The sequence below is a fragment of the Patella vulgata genome, chromosome 2, assembly GCF_932274485.2.
Source record: "Patella vulgata chromosome 2, xgPatVulg1.2, whole genome shotgun sequence".
NCBI classification, from domain to species: Eukaryota; Metazoa; Mollusca; class Gastropoda; family Patellidae; genus Patella; species Patella vulgata.
In genome coordinates this window covers 944196-959960 of record NC_065880.2, presented here as the reverse complement: position 1 = coordinate 959960, position 15765 = coordinate 944196, and the positions used below count along the sequence as shown (strand labels likewise).

Below are 15765 nucleotides of genomic sequence, written 5' to 3'. Positions count from 1 at the left end.
TCCTATATGAAAACAACCTGACAGTGGATGAAAGGCCTAAATTTGATGATATGATCTCCAAATTGTCAGAAAATGTGATATATGGCATTTTGATAGTAAAAAATGTGAAATGGTAAAATTTCAAAAATATTTGACAAATTTGGGAGGGGAAATTTTGATTTTAGTCAAAATTTTGTGATTTTCAGTGTTTATTTACTTTTCAAAATTAGTGGAAAATATTTTAATGTATGATTTTTACTTTTTCTGCATTATAATTTTTAGACGGGAAGAAAGTATCATAATTTCACTCAATTTTGCCTAAAAATCATGATAAATTGTCTGAAATTCTTCAGATTACCCCCAATATTGCTGTCAAAATTTTAATTATTCATCTGTTGTAAAATGAACCAAAATGTCTTGCATGTCTTTATTTTCATTGTTAAATAACTTGGCAAGGATCCATGTGTTTGTCAGATATTGAAAAAGTATTCATGTGTTTGTCAAAAATTTAAAAATTAAGAAATTTAGTCTAATTATGTTCTGCTTAGGTGTGTTAGAATTTTCAAAACATGAGTGAACTGCATTTTGCTGCTGTTTTCCTCAGGCTTAACACAATTTTAATCTTTCAAAACCTGAAATTGTTGCATTTCCCTTCTCGAGAAAGTAAACTCTATGTGTTTGCAGGGAAATTTCTCTGTCTTCATTTCATTTAGACTGGCTCACCCTCCCCACCCCACCCCTTTTCTTGAAGATGATATTTGGATATTCAATTGAACATTTGTTGACTCCAAATTAGCAGTAATCTGATTTTGTGCTTGAATTGTAACCGAGCATTTTATTTGACACAAACAAATAGTTACATATAAGATTTCAAGGATTTCTAAGACTTTTTGTTTATGGTCAAACATGTAATCCTATGACATTTCTTCCAAATGAGTCCACACCCCAAAATGGATATGTTGTAGATGTGTTTTTTGCAGCTTAATGTTTTACATTTTTAATGTAAATCTATTATTTGTGGTGATCTTTGAAAATGTGGCGCTTACAGGGCAATAAAATATTAATTAATAGTCTTTTCATACCCCTTTTATGCTTTGAATTATGTCAGAACTCCCTTTTTCCATCTCATTTTGTCAGGACATTGATGTAAAGATTAAAACAACTTGCTTCCACATAATATTTACACTATGTAATTTCAAGGATACCTCTGATTGTTAAAGTATTTTAAAAACTGAAATATTCCCATTTTTTAAAAAAAAAATAGTGCTTTGCGACCCTTTTATTAGAGTGGCTGGTTGTCACCTAAATACAGCATTTATTTTACATTTATCAATCCATATTTTAATAAATAATTCATACTTCTTATAACAAACTGTGTTTATATGTATGTATATAAGCCAGGGATAGAAGAACATGGCTTTTAGCCATATTCCATCAACAGTATTACTTATGTGGACACAAGTGGGATTTGTTACCACACCAACGTTTTTAGGGGGTGGGCTTACAGGTTTCACTATAGTTCCTTACAGTTACCTTCAATGCAACAAATTTGCAGCTTGTCTTCCTGTATACCGGCCAAGGTTTCTAGAAATAAATGCTTTTCATCTCAGACTTTCCCAGAAATAGGGAAATATTAGCATTTTGAGGCATACAAAGTGTCAAAAATGGACCATTTTGTAGAAAAAGGTAAAAGAAAGTCAATTTTTGAAAAATATTCCAATATTTTGAATATTTTTGATGTGACTTGTCTGAAACTCTTTAAATCTTTTCGCAGAACTCACATTTCGATAAAATTAAGAAAGAATCTTCAATTCTAGAACAAAAGGCCCATGGACCTGAGCTGCAATCCGGTATACAAAACACTACATAACTTTAAAGGGTCACCATTTCTGCAGTAATTATTTTTTTCTGATTCTGTATTATAATAATGTTGCAAAAATAAATGTGAAGCTATAAAGAAAAGAATTTTGATGATATATGAACTTATAAAACCATATAGGAGGCAGACCACCATTAAATTTCATCATCTCGGTACCCACGAATTGTAGTTCGTCTATTTATAGCAATTCTCTCTCTCTCTCTCTTTTCTCCCCTTTTGCATGCCCATTTGTGTTGATTTTTTGGTCTAGAATGGATGAAGAGGGTTTGAATTAACATTTTCTGCCAGGTTTTGGTAAATATTCATGATTTTGAGGCGGAAGGATAAGAGGGTTATCAGGTTAGCTACGGCGATATGTACGGCAACTAGTTACATGTTTTTAGTATGCTTCTTCAAGTTTGTGTATCTCAAAATTTTGGTGGTCAACCTTAAACTGAAATATTTCATTCTATAACCGTATCGAGGGAGTTTGTATAGATGATCTATTATTGTTTGACTATTCTGAGTACAACTTGCTGGAGAATTAACAAGTTAGGTAAATTGTTTATCGTTAAAATTTCAAACCATTGTTTAGGAATGTTCAGTTTAAAATCCATATTAATGTCACCCATAATATATAATGGTATATTTGAACTGTTAACAATATTTAACTGGCTTTCAAAAATGTTATACCAGTTTAGATTGGAGGCAGGAGGTTGGTAAACCAAGAATAATAAAAATGATTTTCTATATTTGGGTGTAATTTCGATCCATATTGTTTCAATTCCCCCAAAATCTAGCCGCCTCTTAAATATGATGCTAGACTTTACTTATATCACCGGCGTTTTTCGGGGCTATTCTGCGTTCGAATATGCACCCAGGTGATACATATGTAATATTTCATACATATGGAAGAGCTAGGATTGGGGGTGTATAGCTCGTTACTGGAGAAGTATTCTGGTGAAGGCGGTCACTGTTCATTAAAAGTCCAATTCCAAATTCATTTCAATATTACTTTATATACAGTTTTAAAAATACATTATTTACAAATTATATACAAGGCATTCGATCTCCTTGTCTGTGTGTCTCTAATTTCATCTGCCCTCTTGTCTGTGTGTAGAGGTCTTTTAAAGTAACTAATTTGTATACAGACAAAAGGACAATGATTTCAACAAATCAAATTAAAGATAAAAATATTGTAACACATCAAATGAAAAGAAGTTAAATAAATATATAAATTTCATTGGTTGAAAGTTTCATAGTGAAATATAATTTATAGGATCTAATAAGCTTTAAGCCATAAAGAATTAAAAAGCATTGACACTTGATTGGCATTGATCAGACTGCATTGTTAACTGTATAAATCTTTGCTCAAGGTTTCTCTTAATAAGCCTACTGGCATCCAAAGATTATAAAACAGTCAAAGCCAATCATGCTTTTAGGCAATTACTTTTTATAGACTTTAAATCAAAATATTAACACTAAAAGTAAAGAAAGACTAAATGATAACCTTACTATTAGCTATATTGTCTATATACTTTAAGAAATAAATTCTGTATATCCTTAAAATAAAATTTGAAAAAGAAGTAGAATTTAGTATCACTATTCGGTGATAAATGCCCCCGTCCTGAAAAATTCATGCGTCCTCGCATGATATATATACACAATATACTTGATGAAATTATTAATAATTATATAAAAGAAAAACATATGCTTATAATTAAATATTTGTATAAAATTTTGTATCACAATATATTGAGTGGATTATGTTGATATATGATTATACAGGCTAAATTCACTAAGGTAATCCTTTGTTGTCGCCTTATGTATAATGCATCCTTGTACAAGGCTCAGAACTCAGAAGATACTCTATTCTTTTATTCCTTATTTCATATAGTATTATTCAATATTTCGGTTATTACTATGATCATTTCTTATTCTTATATGATCATTTCTTATTCTTATATGATCATTTCTTTCTTATTCTTATATGATCATTTCTTTCTTATTCTTATATGATCATTTCTTATTCTTATATGATCATTTCTTATATGATCTAATTTATTTTCCTATTCATTCTCATATATTATTTATCATCTAATATATTGTCACATGTTATCAATTCTTTTATTTAATTTCATGTTATAATTATTAATCAAAAAAAATTTGGGGGGTATATTTCACGAAATGTGAAAAAAGAAACCAATTTATATTTATATATATACATATCATTCAATATAATAATCATATTCAGAACTTCTATTTCCTATTAGAAGAAAAACATAATAGTTTTGCTATTTTCTTATGTTTGCCATTTAATTACGTAAAAGAACTAGGTCTATGTGGTCTAATCAAACTTTCTTAAAGTTTGAAAAATGCTTTGCATACTGATCATCACCAATATGGCACAGCGTTGGAATGTCAGTCAAAAATGGATGGCCAGTCCACCTTGCCTAACAAACCTGATTATAGCAATTAACAATAATTTTAAAAATAATTTAGACACACAGACCTTTTTCTTTCTTTTTTTTAAATGTGAAAGGTACTTTAATGTAATTATTTTAATGTGGAAATTATAAGAGTTGTCAAATTTTAGTCGCTTTTTACGACACACAATTCAACTAAGGTTGAGCCTACTCTTGTCCCCGGTCCCACAGGGGAACGTATTCACTATATCTATCTGTCATAATTACATGAGTTTTCTGTATATATGGTAACATTTACATCCTTTTTTTCCTCTTTTTAGAATTTCTGCCCATGAACCTATATACAACTGTCTTGTTTTTGATAAACGTAAAATATATCGCAAAGAATATCACTTTGAATTTCCTAATTTGAAACATGGAAGAAAATAGCAGTGTTGAAATAATTACATATTTTTGAACAGTGCTTAAGAATAGACTTACCGAAGCCTTTAAATTATTATTTATATACATATTATTATTAGTTATAACATTAAAATAAATTGGCATACAAAATGAGTTTAAGAACTCCCTATACCTTACATCATTAATTATTAAGTTTTTATTTACAATGGGTTTTTTAGGATTTCTGACTTTAGGTACAGCCAAGGCTAGATATATAGGGTACCAGAGTTTGCCAAGGTTTGCCGAGTGGTACTACTAGTGAACTCATTATACATTAATTATTTGAAGATATTGACTGGTAAAGCAGGGTATGAAATAAGCCTCTTGTATGGTAACCTCAAAATAGGTTATGCTAATCTGCCTGAAATTTGGTTACGATGCATCAATTTTCTGCCATATTTGTTTAGAGCTGCCCCCTATTGACATGCAATATAGTACAATTTGGATGATTTTACACCACTATAGATAGGTAGTCTACACTTTAACCCTAGAGTCAATTAAAAGATTAGCCAGGTACCCCTAAGCTCATTAAATCAGCAGGGCCCATCTCCCTAAGCCAATTAGTGGATTATTGTTAATTCTAATACCCACTATAAAATTGCAAATAACTAAAAAAAAGAACATATATTTTCTATACATAGAAAAACTTTTACAAAAATGTACAGAATGTCGGGTTCTTTCCAATGATATAAAATTCAATTGTACAAAGTAGCAATTATATTACTATCAATAATATTGAAAAGTCAGTTCCATTAAAATTATGACTTTTTTGTCATCATGAACAAGCATCTCCTAAGATTTTTTTTTTTTTTTTTAAATAGAACAGTCAGAGTGCATGTTAGTTCAGGTGTGTGCTGTGAATACACAGGTCATGTGATTAGAGAAGCATGATAACTAGTGAGTGCATTTGAGAGAGAGTTTTATTGAAATAAAATTGAACCATATGTTAGGCCCGAAATGACCTAGTTTGTGTCGAGTGGAGGTTAAACCCCATTTCTTCTCTCTCTCATTTCTCACCTCCTGTAACGGGTACATGTCATACTCATGAGTCATATTTCTGTATGAGATCCTCGAGATCACATGATCTGTAAGCTAGCAGACAACATAAGTTATATCTAACAAATAATGTATACACAGTCTTAAAGTCAAAATTCTCAATGATTAAAATGCATATTTTTATACGTCCGTAGTCCATATGTGTGTCCGTCCGTCGATCCACAATTTGTTTGTGGACTCTCTACAGGTCACAATTCTTATCCGATTTTATTGAAACTTGAAATGTAAATTTATAACCCGAAGATCTCGGTTCCTTTTGATATTCGTGCATATCGGACCGTAATGTCCTGAATAATGGCCCCTGATTGTACGAAAAATCGTGTTTTTAGCTTGTGGACCCTATAGAGGTCATAATTTTTATCCGATTTCAAAAAAATGTTTTAGTACATCACTGTTACACCCTAAGGGCAGCTGAGTTCGAATTTCGTGAAAATCGGCCCAAAATTGACAGACAAAATGGCCGCCATTCGTTCTCAAATAGCGTAAAAAATATGGTATAGCAAGGTTGTGGACCCTATTGAGGTCACAATTTTTATCCGATTTTGTTGAAACTTGAAATGTAAGTTTATAACTCTAAGATCTCGGTTCCTTTCGATATTCGCGCATTTCGCACCGTAACTTCCTGAATAATGGCCCCTGATTGTACGAAAAATCGCGTTTTTAACTTGTGGACCCTATAGAGGTCATAATTTTTATCCGATTTAAAAAAACGTATTATTATATCACCGTTACACCCTAAGGACGGCTGAGTTCGATTTCCATGAAAATCGGCCCAAAACTGACAGACAAAATGGCCGCCATTCGTTCTCAAATAGCCTAAAAACATGGTATATCAAGGTTGTGGACCCTATTTTGATGGAACTTGAAATGTAAGTTTATAACCCAAAGATCTCAGTACCTGTCGATATTCGTGCATATCGAATCGTAACTTCCTGAATTATGGCCCCTGATTGTACGAAAAATGTTGTGGAACCTGTAGGGGTCACAATTTTAATTCGATTTTGATGAAAGTGAAATGCATGTTTATAACCCAAAGATCTTGGTTCATTTCGTACATCTTGGTTCATGTGGACGTATATTGTTGTCGCCCCTGTCCGTCCGTCCACAATTTGTTTGTGGACACTCTACAGGTCACAATTCTTATCCATTTTAACGAAACTTGAAATATAGGTTTATCTCCAAAAGATCTCGGCTGCTTTCGATATTGGCATGTATCGGATCGAAACTTCATGGATTATGGCCCCAGTTTGTACGAAAAATCACGTTTTTAGCTTGTGGACCCTATAGAGGTCACAATTTTTATCCGATTTTGTTGAAACTTGAAATGTAAGTTTATAACCCAAAGATCTCGGTTCCTTTTGATATTCGCGCATATCGGACCGTAATTTCCTGAATTATGGCCCCTGATTGTACGAAAAATCACGTTTTTAGCTTGTGGACCCTAAAGAGGTCATAATTTTTATCCGATTTAAAAAACCGTATTATTATATCACTGTTACACCCTAAGGACGACTGAGTTTGAATTTCGTGAAAATCGGCCCAAAATTGACAGACAAAATGGCCGCCATTCGTTCTGGAATAGCATAAGAATATGTTATAGAGGTCACAATTTTTATCCGATTTTGTTGAAACTTGAAATATAAGTTTATAACCCAAAGATCTTGGTTCCTTTCGATATTCGCACATATCGGACCGTAACTTCCTGAATTATGGCCCTTTATTGTACGAAAAATTGCGTTTTTAGCTTGTGGATCCTATAGAGGTCATAATTTTTATCCGATTTAAAAAAACGTATTATTATATCACCGTTACACACTGAGGACGACTGAGTTCAAATTTCGTGGAAATTGGCCCAAAATTGACAGACAAATTGGCTGCCGTTCATTCAGTTCCTTTCGATATTTGCGCATATCGAATTGTAATTTCCTGAATTATGGCCCTTGATTGTAGGAAAAATCACTTTCTTGTTAGCTTGTTCTCTATCCATCTCTCGAAAATGTGGGCGTATCCTGCCTGGCAGCCGCTGGTTGAATTAAATCATGAAATAGCCAAATTGTTCTAATCTAGTTAAAATCTGGAGTATCTGATGGCATCGAGAGTTGATTATTGTCTTGTCATGTTAATAGATATCTAATTAATGATTTATATAACATTTCATGCCTAAAGAAAGACCTGCAATAGGCAGATTTAGCTCTTATATAATGCCTGTTTAAACACTGCATACCGTATACACACATGCACAATAAATTAAAACTATTTGTATACACAGCAACTGAAGACATATAGAAGACATGGTATTTTAACTCACTCCGTGTCCTTGGGTCTTTTGTTCCTATCAAAATGAAAATTGTAATCATTATTTTTATACACTGGATTTTTATGTAGACTTACTATGCATTTCACAATAATAAAATATATTTGTGTACACAGCAAGTGGACACATATTGAATTGTTATTTTAAACTAATGGGAAATCAGTGTTCTTAGGTTTCATGTTCACCTCCAATTGAAATCATTATTTTTACACCTTTTTCAAATATTTTCAGCCATGAAGCTATATCAGTTGTAAAAATTCTCCATGTGTTGAGAGGTCTACGTCCTTTACGTGCCATAAACAGAGCTAAAGGTCTAAAGGTAGGGTTTTTTTTTTAATACTGTTTTGAAGGAGCTAAACCTCCTCACTTTATGTAGAAAATAGTGTGACACTACGGTGACTATCCTTCGTCACGGCACTAAAAAACAGTGATATGCCACGGCCCATGACACTAGGATGACACTTATCTAGTCAGGACTTTCACGCTGTATATAAAACTCCAAGGATCAATTGACACTGGCGATCAAAGAAGAATCACGGTGAAAAATAGACGGTTAGGATTCCGAAATGGCCTTAGAACCAAGGTGGGGGAAAAGCCTTATTTTCATATTAGTTATCTTTAGGATCAGCCAGTAACGATGAAAGCTAGCCTCTATCAGACATCATTACTAAAATAACTAATATAAGGATAACTCGTGTTTTCCATTGTTTGCGTCACTTCCTGTTTCTTCAAATCTTCGTTACGCATCTACTGTAGCAATGATCTCTGTATTAAAATTATATTTGGTATGTCCTTTAATGTCCTATTGTTCTGCATCAAGAAAGACAAGCATGTTCCATGCAGTATGATACGAGAGGAATTTTAAGGCGAGTGTTTATAATTTGTTTATATGTTTTAATCTGGTATATAATGGAGTGTTTATAATATGTTAACATATTTTTGTCTTTCAAAGAAAGCAGGGGACTATTAAAATGAGTTCGTCCGTCTGTCGGTCTGTCCGTCACACTTTTTGGGACACAATAACTCTCTTTCTAATTAAGCTAGAATGTTCAAACTTGGTGTAGGTGTTTATTAGGTCAATACCTTGATGGAGTTCGAAGATGAGCATTTTCTGCTTAGGGTAAGCAGAGATAAGCAATTTGATTGGTTGATGCTTTGGGACACGATAACTTTAGTTCTAATTAAGTGAGAGTGATGAAACTCCGAATATAGATTCATTACATCATTACCTTGATTAAGTTTGATAATGAGAATTTTCTGCTTAGGCTAATGAGCGATAAGCAATTTGATTGGTCAAGACTTCGAAACATTACAACTCTGCTTTTTATTGAGGTAGAATGTTTAAACTTGATGTTCATTAGGTGAATGTCTTGACTGAGTTCAATGATTAATATCTCGAGCTAAAGCTAAGCTTGCGCGTAGGGGTCTTTAGCAGTGGGAGGAAAGATTTTCCTTTAGGGCTAATCCATTTAAAAATATCTGGAGGGTACCACACATTTTTTAAAAAAATAATCTTTTACTGAACGTGTGGAAAAATTGGGTTTTGTGGGTAATGTAATGGGGCATGGGGGGAGGGTCTGTTTGAAAAAAGCTCAGTATATTATGGTATCTGCCCCCCCCTGTAATTTTAAATGGAATATTCCTAAGGTGGTTTACATTTTATGAGAATTCAGATCCTACATGTATATTCATTATGGTTCTCGTTTCCCTGGTACTGGATAACCAGTAAAAGATCGACTGAAGAATTCACCTGGGACTGGCAGTTGATTTATATACAAGTTGTAAAATAGGGCATTTCAATGATTTTAACCTTAAAAGACTATAAATACAGTTAAATTTAAAACACTTAAATATATATTTATGAATGAAATAATATTCAAAATTTGTCCTACTCTTTGAAAAACTTGTCATGTCAGTCTGAGATATGTGAAAATGTTGGCTGATATATGTGAAGGTGGTCTCAATAGTGATATTTAATTATCAAAAACTGTATTTACTTCAACTCGTAACAAAAATTTAATCTGATCAGATTTTAATAAACAAAGGTCGACGACTCCCCACTGGAATATCTCGGGTGGTTTAGGCCTACAAATAAAACCATTATTTCCCAGCCTAGTGAAATATTAAGGACCAGTTGATTAGCACCTTGATATTTTACAAGGTAGATCTAGTTATTAGCCGTCTGTTTCAACATTTTGTCAGGTAGGCCTAGGGAAACATTAGGTACTAGTTGATTAGTACCTTGACATTTCACCAGGTAGGCCTAGAGAAACATTAGGTACTAGTTGATCAATGTCTTGACATTTCACCAGGTAGGCCTAGAGAAACATTAGGTACTAGTTGATCAATGTCTTGACATTTCACCAGAGAAACATTAGGTACTAGTTGATTAGTTTAATTGTTATATATAACCACTATAAAGAACTAATACTTTTTTTAAAAAAAGACACCAACAGATCTAACATCAAAAACGTCCCCAGTCGATCGACATGTCCGCTAATGGGGATAAAATATGATTAGGGAGGGAACTCGTTTTCAAACTAATGGCAATGACACTAGAACTAAATAAACTCTATTGTATATAGGCCCGGTATAGTATTATAACATTTTCAAATTAATACTCAGATGTCAATGGCACTAAGGTCCAAGTGTTATAAGGGGAGTGGCTGCCAGCCAGGAAGCTTTATAGTAAAATCATGTCAAGTCATCAAAGAAAAAGAAACCAACAGATCTGGCTATATTTAAATTTATGGATTCCAATTACCAATAGAGTTACCTGAATTCATTCAGCCTTGCTGGTATAATTAAGACCTACACATAAGCCTGTGTTGGAATTTGAAATAACAGTGGGGCATTGTGTCGCTGTCCGAGCAGAATGTCTTTTATACGGTAGCACACACTGCATGGCATAAACCCATCTTCAATAGCCCAGTCAGTGTAGAAAAGTAGGACGTTAAACCCCATTTGACGAATACGTGAATAAAATGAGGTTTAACGTCCTACCGGTATTATGAAGACAAGTTAGTGATGTACCGTATGTAATATAGTAAACATTGTGTAGTTTATGATGGTGTATTATAGATCGATTGATTGATTGATTTGTGTTTATACGTTTTATCTAGATTGTGTCAGCTTCAGTATACACCCCCCCCCCCCCCCTCCAACAATTGTCAACCCACCCCAGCAATGTTTGTATCGTTCTTGTCTACCATATTCGTTATTAAATATTCATTCAACTTATTATATCAAATTGTTTCGTTTTTAATTTTAAATTCCTATATGTTTTGAGATCATAGCTTAGGATTTTTCTCGCCTAGTTTTCACGGAACACGTCTGAGAGGGTCAGACTGGTTAGGTCTAAATGTTAAGGCCATCTGTAGATTATCGTCAAGGTTACGTGATGTAAACAGGGTTAACTCTAACCCAACCCACTGTCTTCGCCAGCAACCACATGCCCTAAACCTGTTTACATCAGGTGACCTTGATGAAATCTGCAGGTGGCCTTAATATTTAGACATGAGAATCCAGGTCTACCCAATGTTGTACATGTAAAAATATATCCAAGCCAATGTCCCCAATGACCGTAGTATACGGACCAGCAACCGAACATGACGTCATGGCCGCCACCTTTAAATTGTGACGTCATATACAAAATCGATGCGCGATTGCCCATAGAACAAGCATGTCATGTTTAATAATGTTGATCCTACTTGGGCCTTTTTGGAAGAGGATCGCCCGAGGAACAAGACAAGTACCGTTTGGGATCCAGTTCCATGTGCCCAATTCGCCTGACTAGCACACCACACCACACACAATGGTCAGGACGAAATGAACACCTTTTATTTTTTCTTTATTCAATTGAAAGTTTTATGTCGAAATGTTACCCAAGAGAGTTTGGTCTAAGTTAAAAGTTACAACCTGACAGTAATACCTGTCGTGGGTGGATGTGGGTGTTTAACGTTGTCACACACAAACTATGCCAATTTCTTGTATGTAGTGGGCTTTAGTTAGCAGTGGGGGGAATCCGAAAGGAACCCCATGGGGTGGGATTGAAACAACGCTACCTAACTCAGTGACATACCTTATAATCAATAGTTCATGCGTTAGGGCCCCCCCCCCCTCCAATTTGATTATTTCTTTAAGCCATTTATTTAGCGTCATCTACAATATTTCTTAAAGCTTTTATATAAGAATGATAAATAGTAACGAAATACAAGAATATAATAAAATTTATATATTAACACAATAATTTTAAATAAAACAGTAGCAAAAATAAATTATTATTTAGTAATGGCAACATATGTAAACATCAAATATGTGCGTATATAAAAAATAAAATATGTGCATATATAAATTAAATCAAAAATTTATTATCAGTTGTAAAAGGGAGTATAGAATTTGTGAATTTATTGGAACTGGCGGAACGCTTATGTTTTAGGCTTTGTCAATATATTATATAAAACGTTATAAAATCTCAAAAGGAATAACCAACATGTCTTTTATTATACGACAAAGTATATTTTTATATATTAAGATTCAGTGAGCTAGAAAAATTTATTTGGCTCGATCCGCTTGAGGTTCTTTCTTTTCTCATATCTCTCTGTCGGGAATAATAGGGGTTTGCACTCCCCCTTTTCAAAATTCCTGTATCCACCCTTGTTGAGAGTTGACAATGTATAAAGGGACATAATGTAATTGAGGATTTGGGGCGTGTCATCACCACTGGGAAATATCAGTAGGCCTATTATAATCATCATCTTTATTTGTCTATAAATCACCATCAATCACCTTCACTATCACTAGATATATCAACATCATTAGGAAATATCCTGGTTTTTAGGAAATCTTGTCTTAGTTCATGATCCGTATTGAGAGTAAAATACTGGTAGTTATATTGACTATAATCATCATCTCTATATCATAACTATCATAATCATCATCAAAATCATTACAACCATCATCAATATTATCTATGTTGTAATCTTTAGGATGAAGAACATCTTTTAACAGAAGAAAATCCTTTAATTCACGAGGTAATTCAAGATCCCTTACCTTCTCCTTTATTCCCAATCCAAGATTCTGTCTGATGAATCTTCTACGTACAGGGACTTGAGAGATATATTACTACAGAAACTAATGAATTCTTCCCTGCCTTGTGAATGGGTAGTGTGATCTTCCTTATCAAAATTCAAAGTTGTCATAATTTCCCGCCCTTGGGCACCACTAAGATATAACAGTTTTCTCAGTTTATCTCTATCTGAACTACTTAGTTCAGTAAGATCAATTTGATTATAGCTACTTTCACCTGAAGAGATAATGAGAGTCTGAACACAGTTTTCAGCAACTAAATATCTAATAAAACGAACAATGCGGCATGGTTCCCAGAAGCGGGGAAAACATAAGGCTGTTTTGATAATCGTGTTGCCATCATTACAGGGTAAATAGAGAAGACCAGTATTACCATTAGATAGAAGTAATTTAAAATAAGTCAAATCAAACACATTCTGATAATATTAAGATATTGTAGAGCAGATCTTCCTGAATAGTCTAACATGGTAACTATGGCACCAGCTTGAAGTAGTTTCCTTGTAAGAACTCTGTCGTTTTTCATTGCTGCCATCATTAAACTAGTTCTACCTCCATTATCTGGAATATTTACATCTATTCCATCAACACCAAGTAAAATATCAATACAAGTCATGTATATTGGATATATCTGTCTACAATAATTCTTAACAACATCATTTACCTGTCTCTTGTTCAAACCATCTTTAAACATAGTAAATCCAATGATAGAAAGATGGAGAGCCGTATGACCCTGGTTATTGTGTGTATTGATCTCTAGTCTAGGATGACGTGTCAACAATTCTAAATATTTGCTGTTTAATAAAAAGGCAGCTATCATAGTAGGTGTGTTGGTTTGAGAACATGGATGTTTGATGTCTAGTTCGTTATTTAACAACCATTTAAACGTGTTTGCAGAATAATCATAGTTAACACCAGCTAAAAGATGAAGCATATTTTCTCCTTCAGCTGTAAAACCATTAACAATCAACTTACGCCCCATGTAATAACTGAACACCCCCAACCTCTTACATTTTAAAATATCATGGAATAACTTAACTCCATTGTTACCTGACATCACATCTGAATCTGAATCTACTAAAAGTTTAGCCACCGTGATCCCCGTGTTTTAACAAATTGGATGTTAAACCCCATTCCTATCACATTATTGTATAGACCTGTCTGTCCTATTTAAATAATCAAATGATTGTGTAGATATTAAACATTATTCCTATATTATAACGTTTTGTATTTCAGTTAATAGCTAATATATATAGTTTCCTGTCGACTATACTTGTAGAACAGAAATTTACTGAGTGATAAACTGGAGAAGATCTGTGAAGATTGAAGGCCGTCAGGTAAGGGTGATAACTCTCAAGTTATATTTAGTACCAGGATAGGTTTTAAATATCACAAGTTTTTTTTTAAAATGTTAAATTAAACTTCATAATTTTATGAACATATCCAGAATATGGTGTGCAGAAAAATAGGACATTAAATGATTAAAGCTTATTTTATTTCTAGAATATATCTCTCCAGATTTCTTTGTTTATATTTGTTGTTGTTTACCAGTAATCACATGCAAGTTGATACTGTCTATCTTGACATAGATTAGTCATTTACAATTTTATTTAGAATTTGTTTTTAGCGATGTGATTAAGGCAGACAACTTTTAAATTGTGGGATAAGGGGAGATAATTCAAAATAGAGTTATCCTTTCTGGATGATAAAAGTAGGAACGGTGAAATAAGATTTAATTAAAGTTTGTGTATCATTACAATAAAACAACTTAGTTAGTCTCAGTCAGACTTGACAGTCCAGTTGACAAATTGGAGAACTTACCTGTTAGTCAATTTACTGTTAAAAAATAGTATTTCTAATAATTTAACCTTAAAATACAATAAATACAGTTACATTGATAGTTGTTATGTGTAAAAACACTACAAAATATATCTAAAAAATTGGAATAATGTTATAAATTGTATAAACAATACCTAGATAAGTTTTTAGCGTCTTGTAAATGTTCTCTCCATTATCTATAAAAGAAAACCTATGTTTTGTTTATGTTTTTCAGAGCTGCTGTATTCGAACATAAACCGTCATTAAAAGTTGGTTGTGATTATTTGATACATGATTGTGTCAAGAGATATCCACTAGAAAACTGTCCACTGTGTAGCTGAAGATCCTGAGGTAATGTTTTTTATATTTTGTCTAATAACCAAAGTGTATTAATTCCCTAACTTAACTAACTTGACAAAACTGTATAATATTAATAATGGTTTAATCTAGGATGCAGCCCTTTATAAACTAGTTATAGATATAATGCTGCAAACTTGTACACCAAAAAGTATAATTTGTTTCCATGGAAACACAAAAAACTATTAAATCCATGAAATTTTTAATTATCAAGAGGCAGAACTACTACAATAGGTTGATGTGTGTACAAAGTATCATAAAGATATCTTGATCGGTTTAAGAGATATTCTCCAGAAACAAACCCAAGCGAAACAGATGAATGGACAGAGTCTGAAATAATTCGATTGACCTCTTTTAATCAGATTGAATTGAAGCCAGGAGATTATATCACTGTTGATATTCTGATTTTATTTTCTTAAATAAATTAAATG

The 15765-nt window shown here is 33.0% G+C and overlaps 1 long non-coding RNA gene across 1 annotated transcript in view; it reads left to right on the top strand.

Annotated features, from left to right (window-relative positions):
• LOC130010861 (uncharacterized) overlaps positions 1-15765 on the top strand; it is a 32507-nt gene that overhangs the window by 13275 nt on the left and 3467 nt on the right. Inside the window, exons 2-5 of the long non-coding RNA XR_008786159.1 lie at positions 8306-8393; positions 13063-13107; positions 14396-14496; positions 15213-15328. This is a non-coding gene — a long non-coding RNA (uncharacterized LOC130010861). The remainder of the gene's footprint in view (positions 1-8305; positions 8394-13062; positions 13108-14395; positions 14497-15212; positions 15329-15765) is intronic.